At 42.6% G+C, this 17817-nt stretch overlaps 1 long non-coding RNA gene across 1 annotated transcript; it reads right to left on the minus strand.

The window, feature by feature from the left end:
• Window positions 1-4645: 4645 nt before the first annotated feature.
• On the minus strand, window positions 4646-5997 carry LOC139189004 (uncharacterized). Its single transcript, XR_011572465.1, has 5 exons — window positions 5765-5997; window positions 5584-5657; window positions 5403-5500; window positions 5222-5319; window positions 4646-5046 (listed from the first exon to the last, which is right to left on the minus strand). It is a non-coding gene; the product is annotated as an uncharacterized lncRNA (long non-coding RNA).
• Between the last annotated feature and the right edge of the window lie 11820 nt (window positions 5998-17817).

The following is a 17817-nucleotide window of genomic DNA, read 5'->3' on the forward strand; positions in this document are numbered from 1 at the left end:
TGGTGTTCATTTACCCTTGTGGGTAATAGTAGAGTAGCTGAACTTTCAAAATTTATGTGTCTAAACTTTATCAGAGATTTTGGGCAAAGTTATTTGTGGTACCCGATGAGCTGATGTTGTGTGTGGGGATTGTCGACATATTTTACTTAGGAAAATCTGCTTCTCGAAATCCGGAGAGTGGTGCCTCTTCGATTTTTGAACAAACGACCCTGCTGCCATTTCTTTTATAAGGGCACTAATTGTGTGCAAGAAGTACGTTCAGAGAGTTATTACTTGTAGGAATTTTCCCTTTATTTTCGTACTTCATAGATTTATTGGACCTCATTTCTCCTTCATCATTTCTGAAAATGTATGGCTCATCCGACCGTCGTTTTGACTTGAACTTTGGTGAAGAGGCAGCCATGCCTCTTCAAGACAGCATATGGCGCTCATCCTTCTTATCTTATACCGGTCATTTTACCGTTGGGGACTCTGTGATGAAGAATGATATGACCGCTGCGGTGGTGGCCATGAACCTTCTCACTCCCAAAGATAACAGACTACTTTCCAAACGGTTTGATGAGTTGGCTGTTAAGGATTCTCTGGATCCCAGTGTTCAGTGTGCAGGTTCTGTGTCTAATATGGCCCAACGCCTATTTGCTCGAATCCGCTAAGTTGAATTATTGGCAGTTGAAGTGATAAGTCTTAAACAAGAGATTAGAGGGCTCAAGCATAAGAATAAATAGTTACACAGGCTCGCACATGACTATGCTACAAACATGAAGATGAAGCTTGACCAGATGCAGGAATCTGATGGTCAGATTTTACTTGATCATCAGAAGTTTGTGGGTTTATTCCAAAGGCATTTATTGCCTTCGTCTTCTGGGGTTGTACCACGTAATGAAGCTCCAAATGATCAACCTCTTATGCCTCTTCCTGCTAGGGTTCTGTCCAGTACTGAGGCTCCGAATGATCACCCTCCGGTACCTTCTCTTTCTGGGGTCTTGCCGACTCCTGAGACCTTTCCTAAGCAACCTTTGTGAAGGCTCCCTCTTGTTTGTTTATTTTGACTCATGTATATGTACATATTTGTAACTTATCGGAGATATCAATAAATAAGTTTTGCTTCATTTCAACGTATTATGTTAAATAAACCAAAGCCTTCTTCACTAAGTTATTTGAATTTTTTCTTTTGTTGAAGCTTGTATATTGAAGCTTGTGAGTGAAGCATATATGTTGAGGTAGTGTTCCCTTAATTTTCCGAGTGAGGAAAACTTCTCAGTTGGAGACTTGAAAAATCCAAGTCATTGAGTGGTCGTGAGACTTCCTAGTATCAAGGTGCAGTAGCATATGATAGGAGTCTCCCAAGTCTCCGGTCAAGGGAGTTGACGAATGAGGTGTCTTGCTAGTAGCCAAGTTTCTAAAGTAACAAAACTTCACCATTTTCCTTTCTAAGTGGTAGCCCAAAACTCCTCATTTATATATATTTTGTTTGTACCATACTTGACCAATTCCGAAACTACCGAGCACCGGCCAACGCTATACTGTCAAGGACCCAGAAGAGTTCCCCTCCGACCAGGAGGCCAATCACTACTCGACACGTGTCAAGATTAGAAGCCAATCAGAGCGCAGCATGTGTCGACATCAAGAACCAATCATAACATGACACATGTCAATGTGACAAAGCTACAAGTTTTTCTATAAATAGGGGTCATTCCCCCACAATATTGCCTAATGCCATTTGTGTTAAATCATTCACAAGAACTCACTAAATTGAGAGCTTGATCCCTTGTACTTGTGTAAGCCCTTCACTACTAATAAGAACTCCTCTACTCCGTGGACGTAGCCAATCTGGGTGAACCACGTACATCCTGTGTTTGCTTCTCTGTCTCTATTCATTTACGTACTTATCCTCACTAGTGACCGAAGCAACCAAGCGAAGGTCACAAAACCTGACACTTTCTGTTGTACCAAAGTCTTCGCTAATTTTGTGCATCAACATTTGGCGCCGTCTGTGGGAAACGACACTTATTCCTACTCTCTTCAGCTGTGTCAAGCTGGTTTCTATCATTCGTACACTTTCTTTTGATCAGGCATCCCTCTCCAGCATGGGAAGCGAAGGAAGCCACAGCACACAGAATGACACCCCCCTTGCACATAGTGCGAAACAACGAAAGAAGGAAGGAAAACGAGTTCTTCTTCAAGCTAAAGTCGATGAGTTGGAAGCTTAGAACAACAAGATAACAATGAGGAATGAGGTCCTCCAGGAGCAATATGAGAAGCTCTTCGAGACACTTCACGAAGCTAGGCAAGCTCAGACACGCGAGCTTGTTGCCCCCGTGGAAGTTAACCATCAACTGGGTGCCCTCCAACATGGAGGGTCACATGCATTCGACATAGATATCCCTGATAGGGAACAAATTACCCCTCGATTTGATAATCAACATGAGGCTTCTCTTAACCCAGTTGCTTCGACCCGAACCATGAGAAGCGGAGGGAGACACCTCTTTGCTGAAGGGGCAGAAGGATCGAAAGCCGTCTTTCGCGATTGTCGGGATTTCCTGAAGCAACGTCGAGAGAATTCCATCCATATAAGCTCAAAGATCAATGACCCAAGGATTTCTGAGAGACTCGGTCCCCTGCCACGGCCCGAGCCGGCCACCAACTTGGGGAAGGTGCAACAAGTCCTAGAGAGACATGAGGGTACAGGGGACTCAGAGGTGTTCCGACAGACATACCCTGGAAGCCAGTACAGCGAGTCCAGGGAAAAATCACATGCCCTTGATCAAACCTTCCTAATTCCAAGAGGAGATGGAGATTTACGAAAGAAAGCTCCAGTGGCACATAACTCCGCTCAGGACCCCCTTGTCCTACAACTTCTTGAGGAAGTAAACAAGTTGAAGGCTGAACGTCAGGCTGAAATACCTGACTGGAACCAACCCAGGCCTGGCCCTCTTACAAGGAGGATCTTCAACACCCCCCTTCAAGCAAAGACAAAGCAGAAGCTTGGCTTGCAACTTTATACTGGAAAAGAGGACCCGATTGAGCACCTTAACCTCTTTGAGTCCACCATGGCATACCGGATGCACACCGACGAAGAGCGATGTCTTCTCTTCCCCTCCACCCTCTCTGGCGGAGCTCTAAATTGGTATTGTCGTCTTACACCTGAGACGGTAGACTCATTTGAGGAATTGAGGAAACTATTTGTTTCCCAACACATTTTCCAAACCGATCGCTTGCACTCTGCAGATGACCTGTACACTATCCGCCAGAGGCCAGACGAGTCATTACGTATGTATGCTGGCCGCTTCAGCCATGAATACTCCCGGTGTGCCGAGGCAGACGACAAGACTGCCCTCAAAGCCTTCACGGCAGGCCTACGTGATTGTTTCTTTAAATACATGATCAATGCCAATACTTGGAAGACTTACTCTGAGGTGATGGCGCAGGCTTATAACCATGCCTCCGCCGAGGCAAAGACATATCAGGAGAAACCCCCTCACCCAACGCCATGGAGGAAGAACTAGCAATAGCTAAAGTTTGACGGTTGGGAAGATCATCCAATGTTTCTCTAGTACATGACTCTAACAAAGACCCTGAAGACTCCGACATTGCAGACTCAGACTTAGAGCTAAAGCTAGAAGAGCCCTCATCACTAGAACTTCCAGGCTCTGACATCTACAATAAGAAGAAACAAATTCTATCACTACATGCATGATCAAAACATAAGGAAGTTCCTATATTACCCACATGAAGATGGTGCAAAGCGATGCCGGAACCCTTCTCAATCAGAAAGCAATCCGTCTTCCACAGTCACTACAAAACAAGCAAATGAAGACCGTGTCAAGCGCCAAAAAAAAAAAAAAAAAAAAAAAAAAAAAAAAAAAAACAAACAGCTTCATCCAAAAAGCTTCACCCGAAAAGCTTCACCTCCAAAACTTCACCCAAAAAGCTTCATCCAAAAAGTTTCACCCAAAAAGCTTTACCTAAAAAAGCTTCACCAAAAAAAAAAAAAACTTCACCTCCAAAAAGCTTCACCCAAACAGCTTCACCTAAAAAAGCTTCACCCACAAAGCTTCACCTAAAAAGCTTCACCCACAAAGCTTCACCCAAAAAGCTTCACCTCCAAAACTTCACCCAAAAAGCTTCATCCAAAAAGCTTCACCTAAAAAAGCTTCACCCAAAAAAAAAAAAAAAAAAAAAAAACTTCACCTCCAAAAAGCTTCACCCAAACAGCTTCACCTAAAAAAGCTTCACCCACAAAGCTTCACCTAAAAAGCTTCACCCACAAAGCTTCACCCAAAAAACTTCACCCGAAAAGCTTCACTTAAAAAAGCTTCACCTACACAGCTTCACCTAAAAAAGCTTCACCTAGAAAGCTCCCTCTACATACTTTCACCTACAAAGCTTCACCATCAAAGCTTCACCTCGAAAGCTTCATCTACAAAGCTTCACCTAGAAAGCTTCACCTACATAGCTTCACCCAGAAAGCTTCACCATCAAAGCTTCACCTAGAAAGCTTCAACACCAAAGCTTCACCTACAAAGCTTCAACACAAAACCTTGCTCCAAATAAACAAATTTTGTTCACAAAACCCAAGATGCCCTTGAACTTGTACAAAAACACAGGTCAACACAAACATTTGTTTTGTTCTACACCCACAACATCCCTGTCATAACCAAACAAGCAATTATGTATATGTTTCCAAACATATTATAATAGATCCAACAACAAGCCAAAGTCCCAAGTTTCATAATGGACAAAAGTACAAGCAATTCATCAATAATGAAGGTGCTACAAAACTTGGAATCTGCCCCAAAATAGAAATCCAACCCAAGAGACTTTTTCTCTCTCTCCCTCTTCCGCCTCCTTTCATCTATCAAATTTCTGCAACCTCTGCTCTTCTCCAATGGAGCTGAATTTTGAACACCCTATAGTTTTTGAGCATATGAACAACTTTCAAGAAGGAACCATTTCTGTTTGAGCGACGGAAATTAAAGTGTTGAAGCTCCAAACATGACAGTCGGATTCTTGCAGATTTCGAAGCTGCTATGATGTTTCGAAGATCTGGAAATATTTAACCATTAGTTCATTCTGAATTTTTGATATGTTATGAAAGAGACGATGAGGCACAACTTCAATGAAGAAAGCATGCTGATCTGAACAATAGAAAATAGAGTTTCGAACCTCACAACAAATCTGACGGGTTGACAGAAAAATAATAACCAGTCATTCATCATACCTGAATTTCTTGAGTTATATAGCTCCGAGGGATCTCAAATTTGGATATGTTGTAGTTCATAAGCTGAGGAACAACTTCAATGAAGAAAGCATGCTGATCTGAGCAAGAGAAAATAGAGTTTCAAAGCTCACAACAAATCTGACGGGTTGACAGACAAATGATAAACAGTCACTCATCATACCTGGATTTCTGGAGTTATACTGCTCCGAGGGACCTCAAATTTGGATATGTTGTAGTTCACAAGTTAAGGAACAACTTCGATGAAGAAAGTATGTTGATCTGAACAAGAGAAAATGGAGTTTCGAAGCTCACAACAAGTCTGACAGGTTGACAGAAAAATGATGAACAGTCACTCATCATACCTGAATTTCTGGATTTGTACTGCTCCGATGGATCTCAAATTTGGATATGTTGTAGCTGACAAGGTGAGGAACAACTTCGATGAAGAAAGTATGTTGAGATGAACAAGAACAAATGGAGTTTAGAAGCTCACAACAAGTCTGACGGGTTAACAGAAAATTGATGAACAGTTACTCATCATACCTGAATTTCTGGAGTTGTACTACTCCGATGGATCTCAAATTTGGAGATGTTGTAGTTCACAAGATAAGGAACAACTTTCATGAAGACGACTTTGCGATCTGAGTTATAGAGAATGGTGTTATCTTGCATCCACTCAGGCTGATTAGTGGAAACGAAAAGCAATTCCACCAAAGAAAAGATGAAAAAGAGAGAAAAGCTACTAATTGCACTTGATCTTGTCTAGTCAATAGCATGCAGCATCAAACACACAAAAGTTGGAAATATTTTTAGATAAGGCATATGCGAATGTGTGACATCGAAACAAGGATTCGTTACTTTGACAAATTAGTAACAAGCGAGACACCTCATTCGGCAACTCTCTTCGCCTGAAGACTTGGGGGACTCCCACCATATGCTACTGCACCTTAATACTCGGCAGTCTCACAACCACTCAGTGACTTGGATTTTTCAAGTCTCCAACCGAGAAGTTTTCCTCACTCGGGAAATTAAGGGAACACTACCTCAAACTACATGCTTCACTCACAAAGCTTCAACAATACAGGTTTCAACAAAAGCAAAAATTCAAAGAACTTTATGAAGAAGGCTTTGGTGTATTTAACACAATATATTGAAATGAAGCAAAGCTTATTTATTAATATTTTCGATAAGCCACAAATATGTACATATACATGAGTCAAAATAAACAAACAAAAGGGAGCCTTCACAAAGGTTGCTTAGGGGAAGTCTCAGCAGTCGGTAGAGCCCCAGAAAGAGAAAGCACCGGAGGGTGGTTATCCGGAGCCTCAGTACTTGACAAAACCCCAGAAGGAGGAGGCATTGGAGGTTCATCATTTGAAGCTTCATTACCAGGTACAGCCCCAGAGGACGAAGGCAATAAATGCCTTTGGAACAAACCCACAAACCGCTGATGATCAAGTAAAACCTTACCATCAGATTCCTTCATCTGGTCAAGCTTCCTCTTCATGTTTGTAGCATAGTCATGGGCGAGCCGGTGCAACTGCTTATTCTCATGCTTGAGCCCTCTAATCTCCTGTTTGAGACTCATCACTTCAGCAGCCAATGATTCAACTTGGCGGGTTCTAGCAAATAGGCGTTGGGCCATATTAGACACAGAACCTGCACACTGAACACTAAGAGCCAGAGAGTCCTTAACAGCCAACTCATCAGACCGTTTGGAAAGTAGTCTGTTATCTTTGGGAGTGAGAAGGTTCCTGGCCACCACTGCAGCGGTCATATCATTCTTCATCACAGAATCCCCAACGGTAAGAGGACCAGTAGGGGATATGAAGGATGGGCGCCATATGTTGTCTGGAGAAGGCGTGGCTGTCTCTTCTCCAAGGTTCAAGTCAAAACGACGGTCGGAGGGTCCAGACATTTTCAAATGTGTTGAAGAAGGAAGAGGTCAGACAAATCAAGATCTTAGAAGTGCAAGAAATGAGCTTCTACTGGTAGAGATTCAGGTGTGCTGTGGAACTTAATGCCAGCCTCTATAAAAATCTGCACTCGACGGAGCTTCAGAAATCGAAGAGGCGTTTGCTTTCTCAAAAGCTGGGCTGCTCAGAGACCACGAGGGCCGATCTCAGAAATCGAAGAGGCGTTTGCTTTCTCAAAAGCTGGGCTGCTCAGAGACCACGAGGGCCGATCTCAGAAATCGAAGAGGCGTTTGCTTTCTCAAAAGCTGGGCTGCTCAGAGACCACGAGGGCCGATCTCAGAAATCGAAGAAGCACCTGCTTTTTTCAGCCTCGTCAGCACCTGTCACATGCACAATCAGCTTTGCGAAAATTACGGGCAATCTGTCGAAGATTTCTGGTGAAGTAAAAAGCACGTGAATCTTACTGTTCAATCACCGCTCTCCATATGCACCATCAACTCCTCGGGTACCACATATAACTTTGTCAAAGATCTCTGACAAAGTTTAGGCACGAGAATTTCGAAGTTCCAGCTACCCTACTATTACCCATAAGGGTAAAGGAACAGCACCACTGCTTGACAACTGGAAAGTCCCTATGTGTGTCGACCTCCGTGTTTTGCGGCAAGACAGGTTGGCAAGAACGTCCAACCTTTACTCACATTCGAGAAAAGACTCCCAACATAATTACTTTCTCAAAAACCGGAGTAGCACCGCTTTTCGAATCTCGAGAGTCAGATCCTCGACGGGATTGCTTGTTCGAAAACCAAAGAGGCACAACTCTCAGAACTTCGAGAGCCAGATTTCCTTAGATAAAGCTTGTCTGTAATCTTCACACGTAACATCAGCTTTCCAGATACCACATACCACTTTTTCAAAGTGCTCTGACAAAATTAAAACACGTGAAGCTGGCAGCTCTCACTACATTGCTGTGACCAAGAAGGGTAAAGGAATATCATTACTACTTGTTATTGGGAAATCCCTATATACATTGACCTCCCTCCTCAACGGACAGGCAAACCTGCAAAAATGCTTAACCCTTTCTCGCATTCGAAAAGGCACCCTCAACATAACCTCTCGAAATACTCAGCTTTATTTCCCCCCGATAATACCTCAGCAAATAAGCCACACCAAGAACAAGAGTATCTCATATCATCAGGGTCGAAAGCAAGAGTATCCCATATCATGCTTTCTCCCTATCTTTGTCTTTGTCCTTGTCCACACCTGCAGGACAAGGAGAAAGAGAGCAGTCAGTCGGAACCTGAAATCAAACCTCCAATTTGGAACTGACTGTCTGGAGCCTTTGCCTGGTTGCTTACTTAGCATTGCTCTCGAGTACTCATCCTCAACTGCTGTCAAGGTCACGAATTCCACCGGCAAATACCTCATGACAGTTGATCAGATATTGGCTCTTTACACTGAAGCTGCCAAGCGTGGATGAGTCACTATGAAGGAATGTTCTGAAGGACCATTTAAATGCAAAGGTTGCACACCACTTCTGCCATGCAAAAGATTGAAGCAGAAGGTTCAACGGTGAGCTGAAACAGATCACTACAGCACGACACCTTTCCATACCACATTCATTATTCCGTCAACAGCAAAAGTATCCCATATCATCAAGGTCGAACGTACTCTAGATTTGATGGACTTGTTTTGACCCTCAAATTTTTGAGTCGGCCTTATACTCTGAAGGGCACCAGAAAACCCTCCAGCACAGTTCAAGAATAAGCCTGTGGAAAGTTACTTCTTCAAAAGCAAAAGTATCTCATATCATCTCTTATCCATTTGCTTCTCCTTATCCTGGCAGTTGAATGAGAGACAAGGAGAAGGAGAACAATCAACCGGAAGCCGAAGTCAAACCTCTAATCCTGGGTTGCTTACTTGGAAGTTTGACTGCTTACCTTGTCTGTCACCTCTTTCGGCAGATCTCCTAGCTCGGCGACTTGGGGGACTCCTACTATAGGGTTTGTATCACACTTGACTAAGCCCGAAACTACAACTAAGCTTCAAGTGAAATTGATACATTACCTTGTGCGTCAACATCAGCTAAATACACCATTCCCGGATGGAGGAAAGGTACTTCCAGAGAAGGGCAGATGAAGATCAGACCACACTTCGGTACTTAGAAGTTTCGTGATTACTCAAGGGATTGGATCTTGCAAGTCCCCAACCGAGGAGTTTTCCTCACTCGGGAACTTAGGGGAGCACTGTTTGTACCATACTTGACCAATCCCGAAACTACCGAGCACCGGCCAACGCTATACTGTCAATGACCCAGAAGAGTTCCCCTCCGACCAGGAGGCCAATCACTACTCGACACGTGTCAAGATTAAAAGCCAATCAGAGCGCAGCACGTGTCGACATCAAGAACCAATCATAACATGACACATGTCAATGTGACAAAGCTACAAGTTTTTCTATAAATAGGGGTCATTCCCCCACAATATTGCCTAATGCCATTTGTGTTAAATCATTCACAAGAACTCACTAAATTGAGAGCTTGATCCCTTGTACTTGTGTAAGCCCTTCACTACTAATAAGAACTCCTCTACTCCGTGGACGTAGCCAATCTGGGTGAACCACGTACATCCTGTGTTTGCTTCTCTGTCTCTATTCATTTACGTACTTATCCTCACTAGTGACCGAAGCAACCAAGCGAATGTCACAAAACCTGACACTTTCTGTTGTACCAAAGTCTTCGCTGATTTTGTGCATCAACATATTTGTTATGAAAGTTGTTAGGCCCAAAGAAGATAAGGCCTAGGCAAATTATTATTATTATTTTTTTCAAATTTTCGAATTTTTGAATTTTCGAATTTTTGAATTTTCGAATTTTCGAATTTTCGAACTTCCGAAAAAAAAATATATATATATATTTTTAAGCTTTGTAGGTGAAGTTTTGGTGTTGAAACTTTGTAGGTGAAGTTTTGGTGTTGAAACTTTGTAGGTGAAGCTTTGAGGTTGAAGCTTTGTTAGGTACCATGAATTAATTTTGATTCACACTATCTTGATCAAGAGTGAAGTTTTTGTGGGTGAAGCTTTTGTGTTGAAGCTTCGTAAGTGAAGCTTTTGTTGGGTACCATGAATTGATTTTGCTTCACACTATCTTGATCAAGATAGTGTGAAGCTTTTGAGAATTTGTAGTTGTCCTCCATTGATGAAGTTTTGTTGAATTTCTCAATTTTTTTTTTTGGGAAACTAGAAATTTGAAAATGTGGGAGAAACAACATATACAAATTTTACTTCCATACTGTTGAGCAAGAGATTGTGATGCAAGCCACACCTTGTAGTAGTCGAAGGTTTGGATGAACCATATAAATTGAATTTGCTTCGAACAGTCTTGATCAAGAGTGTGTGAAGCTTTCTACGAGTTGTAGTTGCCCTTCATTGATGAAGCTTTTGTTGGCACCATAAATTGGTTTTGCTTCACACTGTTTTGATCAAGAGTGTGTGAAGCTTTTGAGAATTGTGGTTGAACTCCTTTGATGAAGCTCTTGTTGACACCATAAATTGGTTTTGTTTCACACTGTCTTGATCAAGAGTGTGAAGCTTTTGAAAATTGTGGTTGCCCTCCATTGATGAAACTCTTGTTGGCACCATAAATTGGTTTTGCTTCACACTGTCTTGATCAAAAGTGTGTGAAGCTTTTGAGAATTGTGGTTACCCTCCATTGATGAAGCTCTTGTTGGCACAATAAATTGATTTTGCTTAACACTGTCTTGATCAAGAGTGTGTGAAGCTTTTGAGAATTGTGGTTGAACTCCTTTGATGAAGCTCTTGTTGACACCATAAATTGGTTTTGCTTCACAATGTCTTGATCAAGAATCTGTGAAGCTTTTGAGAATTGTGGTTGCCTTCCATTGATGAAACTCTTGTTGGCACCATAAATTGGTTTTGCTTCACACTGTCTTGATCAAGAGTGTGTGAAGCTTTTGAGAATTGTGGTTACCCTTCATTGATAAAGCTCTTGTTGGCATCATAAATTGGTTTTGCTTCACACTGTCTTGATCAAGAGTGTGTGAAGCTTTTGAGAATTGTGGTTACTCTCCATTGATAAAGCTCTTTTTGGCACCATAAATTGGTTTTGCTTCACACTATCTTGATGATGAAGCTTTTGTTGGCACCATAAATTGATTTTGCTTCACACTATCTTAATCAAGAATGTTGAAGCTTTTGTACGAGTTGTGGTTAAACTCTTTTGATGAAGCTTTTGTTGGCACCATAAATTGGTTTTGCTTAACACTGTCTTAATCAAGAGTGTGTGAAGCTTTCTACGATTTGTAGTGGTTGCATTGTTACAGAGGAGAAATGTTTGAAGCAGATGCAAGAGGGCTGAATAACTTGATTTTCGTATGCCATGCACTGAAGTTGTTGTTAGCTTGCAATAAGACTTTGTTGGTGACTATAGCTCTTGTTGGGCATAAGTGCTCCCCTAGTTGAGTTGTCAAACTTGAGGGTTTTTTATTATTTGTGAATGCTATGTGGAATGAATGGTGAGTTGCTTTCATCACTTGGTTGGTGGTACGAAGGTGAGTTCCTTCATCACCTTTCATCACATTTCATCACCTAGTTGGTGGCACGAAGATGAGTTCCTTCTTCACCTGGTTGGTGGCATGAATGGCAAGTTGCCAAATGATATTAGAGTACGGGTTGTACATTTCATCACCTGGTTGGTGACATGAAGATGAGTTCCTTCTTCACCTGGTTAGTGGCATGAGTGACAAGTTGTCAAATGATATTAGAGTACGGGTTGTACATTTCATCACCTGGTTGATGGCATGAAAGAGAGTACGGATTGTACATTTCATCACCTGATTGGTGGCATAAAGGTGACTTCATTCTTCACATTTTGTCACCTGGTTGGTGAAAATAAAGGCAATGTGTCGAGGCACATTGTAGCAAGTGTCGAATGACACAAAGTATGTTGAACCCTTTCGAAGCACAGTTGGCTTATGTATGAATGTGTTGGAATGTATGATTGAACGAATGTACTGTGAAGCTGTTCGTTTATTTGTATAGTCTTATTGACATATACTTAGACTTTGTTTCATGTTGGAAGCATTCATGTTGAAGCTTTGAACCCCGAGTGTTTCATTGCTAGGAATGTAAGAGGATTAAGACCGAGTTGTCTAAATCACTTCTTTATTGAATTCATGCCAAATAGTCTTCGTTACATAGGATGCTAAATGGCTGCAGCTTAACACTTGTACAATGTGAGTTTACTTGTAATAGTACTTCAAGTGATCAACGTTCCATGGATGGCCAAAGGTCTTGCCATCGGAGCTTCTAAGCTTGTAGGAGCCAGGGCGACTGATGCCAATGCGCTGCTTGTAGGCAATATTCCTCAAGTGAGTCTGGTTTCTGTGTTTTTTTACTAGATCTAAGTTGAAGGTAAGTTGTTTATCATTTTTGCTTTGCACATAATTTTGGACTCGGAACGTTGCTTGCTCAAGCTCAACTGGGACAATTGCCTCTATACCAAAGGCAAGTGAGAATGGGGTTTCTCCTGTTGATGTCTGATACGAAGTGCGGTATGACCAAAGAACTTAGGGTACAAATTATGGCCAACAACCTTTAGCCTTGTCCAAACTGGTTTTCAAAGTTTGCTTGATTATTTTGTTGATGGCTTCGACTTGTCCATTAGATTAGGGATGAGCTGGGAAGGCAAAACATAAGTTGATGTTGAACTTAAAGCAGAACATCATGAACTTATTGTTGTCGAACTGTTGCCCCGTTGTCAGTGATTATCACATTGGGAATGCCGAATCTGCAAAGGATGTTCTTCCATACAAAGTTTTCTATTTTTGCCTCAGTAATGGTTGCCAAAGGTTCTAGTTCAGCCCACTTTATGAAGTAGTCAACTACAACGATTGCATAGCGGACCTTGCCCTTCCTTGCAGGCATTGGGCTGATCAAATCAAGTCCCTATTGGGCTAAGGGCCAAGGGCTGATCATATGAGTGAGCGGCTCGGGAGGGGAATGAGGAATAGTTATGTAGCGTTGACACTTATCACATGAGCGAGATATTCTGATGGCATCTTGGTGGAGTGTTGGCCAGTAATATCCTTGGTGAAAAGCCTTGTGTATTAGGGATCGAGATCTAGCATGATCTCCGCAGACTCTTTCATGTATTTCCCGAAGGATAATTTCTGCCTCTGTGGGCGTAAGGCATCTTAGGTATGGTAGGTTGTAAAGTTGGTCATTAATGATCAAGTAACGGGTAGCCTTGTATCAAATCTGCTTAACTTGGACTTTGTCATTTGGAAGGGTGCCATGAGTAAGGAATCTATAAATCGGGGTAATCCAACTATCCCCTTGTTGTAAGTTGCACACTTCCGCAACCATGGTGCTTGGTGCTGCCAACAATTCGACCTGAATTTTTCTCCCAATCTTCTCTTCCACCGCTGAGGCGAGGCGAGGCGAGCCAAAGCATCTGCATAACTGTTTGCCGCTCGAGGAATTTGGGTGATCTGGTAGTGGAAGTGCTTGAGCAACAATTGTGTTTGTGCCAGATATGCTGCCATGGAGTTATCATTAGCGTCAAACTTGTTGATGACCTGGTTAACCACCAATTAGAAGTCACTGAAGATATCAATTTGTTTAACCCCAAGGTGTTTGGCCAAACGTAAGCCTGCTATGAGGGTTTCATATTCGGCCCCATTGTTCGACGCCTTGAATTTGAATACCCCATCGCCACTTTGTCAGGGGTTGTAAGGACTAGTCTTGCTCCATAACCCTGTTGGTTAGACGACCCATCAACATATAAACTCCATGTTAGGGCAGTTGGTATTTTCTGAGCTTCCGAGGGTAATGAAACCACTTCTTTAGGCGTAGAAACAATGTCAACAGGATATGTGAAGTCATCGATGAAGTTTGCCACTGCTTAGCCCCTCTCAGCTGGCTTTGGTTAGTAGGGGATGTCAAACTCACCCAATGTTATCGCCCATTTGATTATTCGCCCGGAAATGTCAGGACTCTAGAGTATCTGTTGAAGATGATGATTGGTAAGCATGATGATGGAATGTGCTTGGAAGTAAGGGCGAAGTTTTCGAGCAGACATGACCAATGCTAGAGCCAATTTCTCAATGTTGGAGTATCGTGTCTCCGTATCTTGTAAGGCCTTGCTAGCGTAGTAGACATGCCATTCGATATTACCATCATTTCGAATGAGAACGAAATTACTGCTGAAGTCGATACCAATAGATTGATAGATAATGAGAGTGTCACCAACATCAGGTTTGGAGAGTAGAGGGGCTTTACTCATGTAGTCCTTGAGGTTCTTGAATGCCTCAGCACATTCATCAGTCCATGTAATATACTTCTTACTTCCTTTAAGTGCTTTAAAGAAAGAAGTACATCTGTCTATGGCCTTTGAGATGAACCTAGTTAAGGCTGCCACTTTGCCAGTAAGGCTCTGGATGTCTTTTGAAGTTACCGGTTCCTTCATGTCGAGGATTACTTTGATTTTCTCAAGATTAGCCTCAATGCCTCATTAGCTTATCATGAAGCCTAAGAATTTGTCAGATCCTACATCGAATGCACATTTGTTAGGGTTCAACCTTATTTGATACCTTTTCAGAATGGTGAAAGTTTCAGATAGGTTGGTGATGTGTTGGTCAGCATGTTTGCTCTTGACTAGCATATCATCAACGTAAACTTCCATGCTCCTCCCAATCTGTTTGGCGAACATTGAATTGACTAGTCTCTGATAAGTCGCTCCTGTATTCTTTAGGCCGAAGGGCATGACTTTATAGCAATATAGTCCCATGTCAGTAGTGAAAGTTGTGTGTTCTTGGTCCAGAGGGTTCATGAGGATTTGGTTGTATCCTGAGTAAGCATCCATGAAGCTTAGGAGTTCACACCCTGTCATAGAGTCTATAAGTCTGTCAATGAGGGGAAAAGGAAAGTTATCCTTCAGGCATCCTTTATTTAGGTTGGTGTAGTCGACATGCATTCTCCACAAGACCTTTTGGAGCAGAAGACTTTCTTTGGTTGGATTTTTTTTAACAAGGACCACATTTGCTACCCATGTTGGGTAATTGACTTCGCGGACGAAGCCTATGCCTTTGAGTTTTTCAACTTCTGCCTTCATTGCTTCGTATTGTTCAGCATCATAAAATCTTCGCTTCTGTCTCACCGGCTTGGTCTTGGGGTCAATACTCATGCGATGACATATGATATCGGGAGAGATGTCTGGCATGTCCTCGTATGACCAGGCGAAGACCTCATTGTTCTCTTGCAAAAAAGAGATCAATGCCAACCGAATGGGTGGTGACAATGTGGTGTCAATCTTCACCATGAGATTTGGATAATCTTTTGAGATAGAAACCTTCTCAAACTCTTCAGCGGGTTGTGCTTGCTGGGTAAAAGAGTCGTCTCGAGGATCTTCAGGTTGACTGTTGCCACCTTGAAGATCCAAGTTGGCTTCGTCCGGGCTGGTCTTTATGACTTGATCATGTATAGAAAGGGTTTCCTTAGGCAAAAACAGGTGTTGTTGCTTGACCGAAGTGTTATAACATAACCGTGCACTAAGTTGATCTCCTCTGATGTAACTATTGTCATAGGAGGTTGGAAATTTCATCAACAACATATGTGTGGATACTATGACCTTGAGATCATTGATGTCTGTGCGTCCAAAGATGACATTGTATGCCGTTGGGCAATCAACTACAGGAAGTTAGTGATAATGGTAGCTGTGTAAGGGCCTGTATCAATGGTGAAAGGTAAGTCTATGCTCCCTAAAGGTTACACGATATCACCGGAGAAGCTTATCAGAGAAGAAATCGAGCGATTGAGCAAGTGTTCAGCTACATTAAGTGCCCTGAAAGCTTCAGCAAACATGATATTGACCGAAGCCCCCGTATCTACCAGGATTCATCGTATTTCAAAGTTGGCTATGTAAGCTTCCACGATCAGTAGGTCATTATTAGGGTAGATGATACATTTTTCTTCCTCAGGGTAGAAACATATTGGATCCCAATTAGACTTTTGACACTTGCCTTCCCTGATGTCTTCCACATGAAACACTTGGTGACTAGGCCTTAAAGCTCGTTCGCTGTTTTTCATGGCTCTGTTGGAAGATTCAGATATGGGTGTGCCGCCGCTTATGGAATATATCACATTCACTTGGTGTTGGTTACGGTTATCCCTTGAAAGGTGAAGAAGGAATTGATCAATTTTTCATTCTCGCGCCAAAGCTTCAATATGATCACGAAAGGTGATACACTTCTCGCTGTCATGGCCGTTATACTCGTGGTAGCAGCAAAACGTGCCCGTGTTCTTCGTGGGCTTGTATCCCGACTGCCTTGGCATTGACTTTGGTATCAGGTGTGTTATACTAGGGTAAATGACCATGCATGTGGCGTTCAAAGGTATGTATGTCTTATACCTCGGGGTAGGGCCTGTCCTGACACGTGCTTGGCCTACTGTGTTGACTGCCTGGGGACGGGCATTATCATGGCGATACCTTTGGTTATCGCGATAGTGTCCCTTACTCATTTTACTAAAATGAGACTGGTGATGATGAAAATCTTTCCTTTTGCCTTGAGATTGATATGTCTGTTGACTTGGCAAAGTATTAAGTAAGGCATGGGGAGGCACCGCTACCGTTTGGAAGGGTGATGTCTTTTCATTTGGGTGGGTCTGGCTTCCACTCCCCACTTGCTGATAGGGGATGGTTGTTAGGGGTTTCTCTTGGTATGTCATTGCCTCGGCGGAGGCCACCTCAAAGTAAGTCTTCCAAGTGTTGGCAGTGATCATGTACTTAAAGAAACAGTCATGTAGGCCTGCCATGAAGGCTTTGAGGGTAGTCTTGTCGTCTGTCTTGGCATAACGAGAATACTCATGGCTGAAGCTGCCAGCATACATACGTAATGACTCGTTTGGCTTCTGGCGAATAGTGTACAAGTCATCCGTAAAGTGCAAACGATTGGTTTGGAAAATGTGTTGAGAAACAAACAGTTTTCTCAATTCCTCAAATGAGTTTACCGTCTCAGGTGGAAGACGGCAATACCAGTTTAGAGTTCCGCCAGAGAGGATGGAGGGGAAGAGAAGATATCGCTCTTCATCGGTGTGCGTCTGGTATGCCATGGTGGACTCAAAGAGGTTAATGTGTTCAATCGGGTCCTCCTTTCCAGTATAGAGTTGCAAGCCAAGTTTCTGCTTTGTCTTTGCTTGGAGGGAGGTGTCGAGGATCCTCTTTGTAAGAGGGACATGCCTAGGTTGGTTCTAATCAGGTATCTCAGCTTGTCGTTCGGCCTTCAACTTGTTTACTTCCTTAAGGAGCTGTAGGACAAGAGGGTCCTGAGTGGAGTACCATTGGAGCTTTCTTTCGTAAGTCTCTATCTCCTCTTGGAAGTAGGAAGGTTTGATCAAGAGCATGTGATTTTTCCCTGGACTCGCCGTACTAACTTCCAAGGTATGTCTGTAGAACATTTCTGAGTCCCTTATACCTTCGTGTTTATCTAGGACTTGTTGCCCCTTCCCCAAATTGGTAGCCAGCCTGAGACATGAAAGGGGACCAAGTCTTTCAGAGACCCTTGGGTCATTGATCTTCGAGCTTACATGGATAAGATTGTCTCGACGTTGCTTTATGAAGTCTCGACAGTCGCGAAAGACAAGTTTCAATCATTCCACTCCTTCTGT

This window comes from Malus domestica, chromosome 10 (genome assembly GCF_042453785.1).
Source record: "Malus domestica chromosome 10, GDT2T_hap1".
Lineage (NCBI taxonomy): Eukaryota > Viridiplantae > Streptophyta > Magnoliopsida > Rosales > Rosaceae > Malus > Malus domestica.